We start from the raw sequence: 7,593 nt of genomic DNA on the forward strand, positions 1-7,593 counted from the left end.
TCTTTCTAAAATCAGAGAACTCTCAGATAATGATACTGATAATCACTATCAATGTGATCTTGGGCAACTATTTTTTTTTTAACTTTTGAGGGTCTCAGTTTCCTTACCTGTAAAATGATGAGACTAAATGATCTCTATGGTGCTTTCTGGTTCTAAATTCTATGAATCAGTAATTCTTTATCCACAACTTCCTAACTCCCAGGCATAGTTATAGCAGCTCTGTGATAAAGTCCTTTAAGGGGAGAGACTCTTCTTCCTTTAAACTCCCCCAGTATATAAACATGATAATGGGCACAAATGCTGCTGTTGTTGTTCAGTCATTTCAGTCATACCCAACTTTTCATGACCCAATTTGGGGTTTTCTTGGTGAAGATACAAGAATAGTTTGCTGTTTCCTTTTCTAGATTATTTTACAGATGAGGAAACTGAGGCAGACAGAGTGAAGTGATTTGCCCAGGGTTACACAGCTAGTAAGTGTCTGAGGCCAGATTTGAGCTCAGATCTCTGCCTCCAGGTCTGGCACTCTATTTACTATGCCACTTAGCTGTCTCATCTCATAAATACTTGGTAACTCAGTAGGTTCCATGGTTAGTTCTTCATTAAGAGAGAGTATTTTGTCATGTCATGAGTAACATAGGCTATATTTCAAGCCTACTTATTTCTTTTGAGTACAACACTATTCTTCCAGCCACCCAAATTGACATTAGAGTTATCCTCTGCACTTCATTTTTTCTGACCCCATGTAGACAGTCATTGTGACATTTTTATGATTATATGGCCATAATATCTATTGTATCTATTCTTTCTCTCCACTCATATGGCTGCCTCCCTAGGTGAGCCCCTTATTTCTCACCTGGAGTATTTTTAATTGGCTATCTAATCTCAAGTACCTCTATATTCCTATCTACCCACTTCCCACAAGTTACTAAGGCAATAATCATAAACAGTAGATCGTACCAATCATTAAGTCAATAAACAATTATTAAGCAATTACTATGTGTCAGGATCTATGGTAAGCAATGGGGATACAAAAAGAGGCAAAGACCAGTCCCTGCCCTCAAGAAGCTCACAATGTAATGGGAGAGACAACAAGCAAACATGTACAAACAAATTATATACAGGAAAAAAGGAAGTAATTAAAAGAAAAAAGACACTAGAATTGAGAGGTGGGAAAATGCTTCCTGTAGAAGATGGGATTGAAGTTAAGACTTGAAGGAAATCAGGGAAGCCAGGAGGTGGAGCTGAGGAGGGAGAGCATTACAAACATGGGGGATATCGAGAAGAAATGCCCACAGCCTAGAGATGGAATGTTTTATTTGAAGAGTCCAGTGTCACTAGATCAAAGTGGCAAAAAGTAAGGTGTAAGAAAACTGGAGAACTAGGGGGAGGTCAGAGGGGGAGACCAAATTATGAAGGGTTTTGAATAACCTACAGAAGATTTTGTATTTGATCCTAGAGGTGATAAAGAACTACTGGGGATTATTGAATGGAGTGGGGGGGGTGGTGACATGGTCAGACCTATGCCTTAGGAAAATCACTTTGGCAATTGAATGAAGGATGCATTGGAGTGGGGAGAGGCTGGAGGCAGGCAAACCCACCATGTGACCATGTTACTTCCTAGATCAATAAATTCCAGTGGCTCCCTGTTACCTCTAGGAAAAAATGCAGATTCTTCTATTTGTCATTTAAGACCCTTCACAACCTATCTACAAATTGCCTTTCCAAAGTGTATTACTTCTTAGTCCTTTTCATTTCCATCTTTAGTCTCTGAGCCTTTGCAGAGGTTAGTCCATCATGAAGTCCATCTTAGAATCACTAGCTGCCTGCCATGCTCAACTCATCACACAGGAGACTGTTTCTTTTTCTCCCACATTCTAGTGCCTCCTCCCTAAAATTACCTGATGTTTTCTAGGTATATATATATATTTTTTTTTCAAAATTTTATTTTGGACTCAAATGCCAGAACACAAGTACAGAATACAGAAAAGAAACAAAAATATATCATAAATTTAAATATTGGCACTTAAATACAAAGTTAGAAAGGGAAAAAAGCATATCAGTTGCATGGTAGAGCATAAAAGAGGATTCAAAATATGCAACAATAAATTTTCATTTCAAGAAAGCCTATATGACAAATATTATTCACTATGCAGAGAACTGTTCATCTTTGCTTCTTTGTGAGTTTTCTTTTGTTCCCTGCTGTGCATTTTTTAACTTTGTTCTCCCCCCAAAAAAGAAGGGTACAATAAAATAGATATGTTTTTCCACAGCTATAGATATATACACACACATATACATATATACACACATATATAGACATATACTTTCCCAAAACTATCCTACTCCTGATCTTTGTTTTTATGTATATGCATATCTCTTGTTTCCTAACCCTCCTGCCTCCTCCACTTTACTTTTACCCACTATCTTGCCCTCCTATGACTTGCCTACCCCCCTCCAAGGATACCTCCCTTATCCTTCCATTCCCATAAATCTAAACACGCTTCTATACCCCTATTTACCTATTCCCTCACCCTCCCCTCTAAAGATCCCTCCTTTGTCTTCTCTCCCCTTCCTATGCCCTACCATTTTATTTTTTCTGAATCTATACTCTTAAATATATATGCATTGTTCCCTCTTATAACCATTCCCAACGAAAGTAGGTTATCAGAACTATCTTCCTTCATCTTCCCCCATCTAATTTCTGTGCATCAATTCTTCCTCTTGCACCTCATTTGTAAAAATAATTACTCTTTTAAGCTGTTCCTAAATGCTTTTACTTTTAAAATTCATGTCATACTCAGTTTACCTCAATCTTTTTTTATGAACTACTACATCAACAATGCAGTATTCACAAAGCCTATGGTAACTATAAATGTGTTGATATGGTTATTAATCACAAAATTTAACAGGCTCTCTAAATGTGGAACATAGCTAGAACATTTATTCAAACACCAGAAAACTGAGTCCCAAAACCAGAAAGTCAAAGCCATCACAGTAGCTATGGAGTTGGCATACATAGTTAATGCAGTAAACACCCTCATTCTTTTTTTTAATGCTTTATTAACTTCTGATTTACATCATTCATTTCTGCCAAACTTTGAGTTACAAATTTTCTCCCTGCTTTTCCCCTACCCACCACCCCAAAATAGCAGTCCCGCAGGATATCCCCTCCTCCAATCTGCTCTCTCCCATATTTTCTCCCATACTCCTTTCTACTTTTTCAGTGGATCTCTATGCCTCAGTGCCTGTACATCTTATTTCCCAATTACATGTAAGATGGTATTAATAATGGCATATATATATATGTACACATATATATATATATACATATATATTTGAATATTTGATTTTAAAATTTTCAATTCGAGATTCATTCCCTTCCTTCCTTGTCACCCACCCTTACTGAGAAGATAAGCAGTTCAGTATAGGTTGTACATGTGTGGCTATTGCAAAACAATAATATAGTAGACATATTTTTAAAAACTGACTATATTTGCCTCCCTTCTATCCCACCTCCCACTTGTTCTATTCTCTACTTTGATCCGGTCCATTTTCAAAAGTGGGTGCTTCCAACTTCCCTCCCCCCCAGCCTGGCCTCCCTTCCATCATTCCCCCTGTCATCCTCTTCCTCCCTCTACTCTCCTGGAGGGTGAGATACCTTATTTAGTGTGTATTTCATTCCCTCCTCAAGCCAAATTCAATGGGAATAAGGTTGACCCATTCCCTTTTGGCTTCCTATTATTCCTCTCCATTGTAACCATTTTCCCTTGCCTCTTCTGTATGAGATAGTTTACCCCAATCTGTCTCTCCCCATCTCCTCTCATTATATGCCTCTCTTACCTCTTAATTTCACCTTTTCTTCCTGTTAATTTGGTCCTATGCCCTCTATGTATACCTGTAAACATATATACACACATTCACATGTTTTAATATGCCCATATACCCTCACATATATACATATATATGTGTGTGTATATATATATATATATATATATATATATATATATTTCTAATCCCAACTACTGAGAAAAGTTTCATAAGTTACAATTATTGTTTTTCCATGTAGGAATGTTAATAGTTCAACTTTGATAAGTTCCTTATAATTTCTTTTCCCTGTTTACCTTCTCATGCTTCTCTTGCTTCTTGTATCTGAATGTCAAATTTTCTATCAAACTCTGGTTTTTTCAGCAAGAATATTTGAAAGTCCTCTGTTCCACTTAATGACCATATTTTACCCTGAAACATGGTACACAGTTTTGCTGGGTATGAGATTTTAATCCCAGCTCCTTCGACCTCCGGAACATCATATTCCAAGCCTTTGATCCCTCAGTGTAGAAGCTTCCAGATCCTGGGTTATCCTGATTGTGTTTCCACAATATTCAAATTGATTCTGCCTGGCTGCTTGTAATATTCTCTCCTTAATCTGGGAATTCCAGAACCTGGCTATAATATTCCTAGGAGTTTTCTTTTTCAGATCTTTTTCAGGAGGTGATCGGTGGATTCTTTCAACCTCTATTTTGCCCTCTGTTTCTAAATCTTCAGGGCAGTTTTCTTTGAGAAACTCCTGGAGGATTGATTTCTAGGTTCTTACTTTGGTCATGGCTTTCAGGTATTCCAATAGTTTTTAAATGATCTCTCCTGGATCCATTTTCCAGGTCAGTGGTTTTTCCCATAAGACATTTCACATTGCCTTCTATTCTTTCATTTGTTTGGATCTGTTTAACAGCATCTTGATTTCTCTTAAAGTCATTAGCTTCCATTTGCTCCAATCTAATTCTGAAGCAATGATTCTCCTCATTGAGCTTTTGAGATTCTTTTTCCATCTGGCAAATTTGTCTTTTTAAGGCATTCTTCTCCTCATTGCCTTTTTGATCCTCTTTTGCCATTTGAGTCCATCTGTTTTTTAAGTTATTTTCCTCAGTCAGGCTATTGATTCTCATTTCATAATTTTCTTGCATTGTTTTCATTTCTTTTCCTATTTTTCCTCCATTTCTCTTATCTGCTTCTTAAGGTCCTCTATGGCCTGTAACCTGCTTGTATTTTCCTTTGAAGCTTTTGGTGCAGGAGTTCTTACTTCACTGTTTTCCTCCTGTTCCATGGTTTGCTCCTTTTTGTCCCCAAAATAGGAGTGTAATGTGGGAATGTTCTGTCTGCTTTGTTTCCTTTGCCTGGTCATGTCACCCCTCAGTCACTTGACCCCTGGGCTTTTTGCCAGAGTAGGACTCTGCCACCAGACAGGGGAGCTTTTGTCTCAAACGCTGGGGTTTTCTCAGCTGCTGGAGGTATTAGATGGGTGCCCTCTCTGAGGTCTCCACATGCTCTGGCAAGCTGGACACACACCCCAGGACCTCCACCCTAGACTGCAATGCAGATCCAAGAAGATTAAACCAAGGGCAGTTACCCCTCAGACTGGTGATTGGTCCCCTTACACTCTGCAGGCCAGTAGCGGAAGCTGCCACGTGGTGCTTGCTGGCTGTGCCAAAGTCTCAGTGGCTTCTCGCCCTGGTGGGCTAAAGCCATGTACACCCACTTACTGGGTCCCAAAGTCCAGACTGCACTGAACTCTCACTTTGTCCTTCGCATCTATGTGTTGATAAATCTGGAAATGTCCACAGCTGCTGCTGATCTGCAGTCCCTCTGGCTGGTGGCTGGGCAGGCCTGCCCTGGGGCTAAAACCTAGGTGTGGAGCTGGGCTAAGCTCCCAGAGGGCTGCCCTGGATTCCTACTGGCCTGCCAGGCTGTCCTCAATGGGAGGTTAGCTTCTGTGTGTCATTTTGTGGGTTCTGCAGCTCTAAAGTTTGTTTAGAGTCCCCTTTTTACATAGATTGGGGAAGGTTGTGCTTCTACTCTGCCATCTTGGCTCCGCCCCCAACACCCTCATTCTTAAACCTTCAAAATAGAACAGGCTACCTCAGGCAAAGATCCTCCTCTTCTCATTCATGGCAACTGCTCAGCATCTACACAGCTCACTCCCAGCAACTCCAGGTCTCCGCAGTGACCGTCCCTGGCAACCCTCAGCAGGATTCCTTAGCAGAAATTTTGGCTGGCTCAAAAAAAAAGGAGTTTGTGTCACTGCTGCTGCTTCCAGTCACTGTGCTGGCCCCAGTCCCACTCCTACTTGGCTCTGGCTCCTTCCTGCACCACCCCTTCCTGCTAAGTCAGCAAGTTCAAGGGGCATGGAAGATGTTCAAATCCCATTACCACAACAATTACACAATTATTAATAAGAATCTTACAAATACATTTTACATATATAAAAAGTAAACAGTGTCATTATGGATCACTTATAATCAATCTTTTTATATACTTTATATTTCTATTGGTTCTTATATGTCAAATTGTCTACTAAGTTCAGGATTTTTTTAACAGTCTTGGAAGTCTGATAATTTATCAAATATTTTTTATATCAAAAATTTTTTTTTCATTAAAGATAATACTTAACTTTTCAGAGTATGATATTTTTGGTAGGAGCCCCAGTTTTGTTCTTCAATTTGTAGTGTTCCAAGACCTATGGTCCTTTAATATCTCTGCTGCTAGGTCTTGTGTAATTCTAATTGTGGCACCATCATATTTAAATTGTTTTAATCTTGATGCTTTTAATATTTTTTCCCTGAACTGGCAGTTTGGGAATTTGACTATGATAAACCTATGAGTTTTCCTCATAGGATCTCTCTTACACCTAAAACCAAAGCCAAACCTCCAACCTCTAAATGCCGATAGTCAGGGACTTTCTTTCTGCCCCACTGTTTCTGCACTCACCTGGTGCGCTGGTTTCTTCTCCACCCCACACCCCCCACTCTTTACAGCAGCTGGGTCTGGCATTCCTGGTCAGCAGAGGTTCCCTCAATCTTCCTGGGATCAGACACCCAAGTCTCCTCACTATCCTAGGGGAAAAAGTTCACTGGCTGGGGCAGAGTCAGACTCTCTAACCAACTACCCTCCAGGGCTTGCTGCTTATTAAGAGGCTTGCTGCTTGCTATAAAAACTGAACCTATCCTGGAGGTTAGGTTCTTCACTGGGACCAAACCTTGTCCTGGGATTTTTCTTCCGATCTTCTCAAATTGTTCCAGGAGAACCCTGGTTATGCCCCTGTTCTTATTTATCTCCACCCACACTCTGTTTGCCCTAAGGTGCTATTTTAACTCTTTTGTGAGAGAAAATCTTGAGAGCTTGGAATTTTCTGACCTACTCCATCATCTTCCCAGAATCCTCTTGAACCCCTTCTCTATGTATATGTTTTGTATTAGTTATGTGTGTACATATTATTTTCCCCAATATAAGCTCTTTGAGAGCAGAGACCTTTTTTTTTCTTTTTATCTTCAATATTGGTTGATTGATGGATGGATTGATTTTTGCTACCAGCACCTATGAGTAAGGGTAGATATTAAGTGGACTTTAAGTGAGTTATCCAGTGACATGCTTTATAATACAGAATTGTCTGTATATAATCATTTGGGAGAAGTCCAATATCATCCATTTCTGATATACACACAATTATGAGAAACTGTTGTCATAATGAGTTATAGACTCTTTCCCAGTGAAACTACTTTGCTAGAGACTGGCCATATTTGTTCTTGAGTATTTTGGAAAAAG

At 39.5% G+C, this 7,593-nt stretch overlaps 1 pseudogene; it reads right to left on the reverse strand.

Moving 5' to 3' along the window:
• LOC138168332 (RNA-binding protein EWS pseudogene) overlaps positions 1-6,822 on the reverse strand; it is a 63,280-nt pseudogene extending 56,458 nt beyond the window's left edge.
• Positions 6,823-7,593: the final 771 nt, after the last annotated feature.

This window comes from Petaurus breviceps, unplaced genomic scaffold (genome assembly GCF_028583685.1).
Source record: "Petaurus breviceps papuanus isolate PSGF00001 unplaced genomic scaffold, PetGlider_PUasm1.0 37, whole genome shotgun sequence".
Classification (NCBI taxonomy): Eukaryota; Metazoa; Chordata; class Mammalia; order Diprotodontia; family Petauridae; genus Petaurus; species Petaurus breviceps.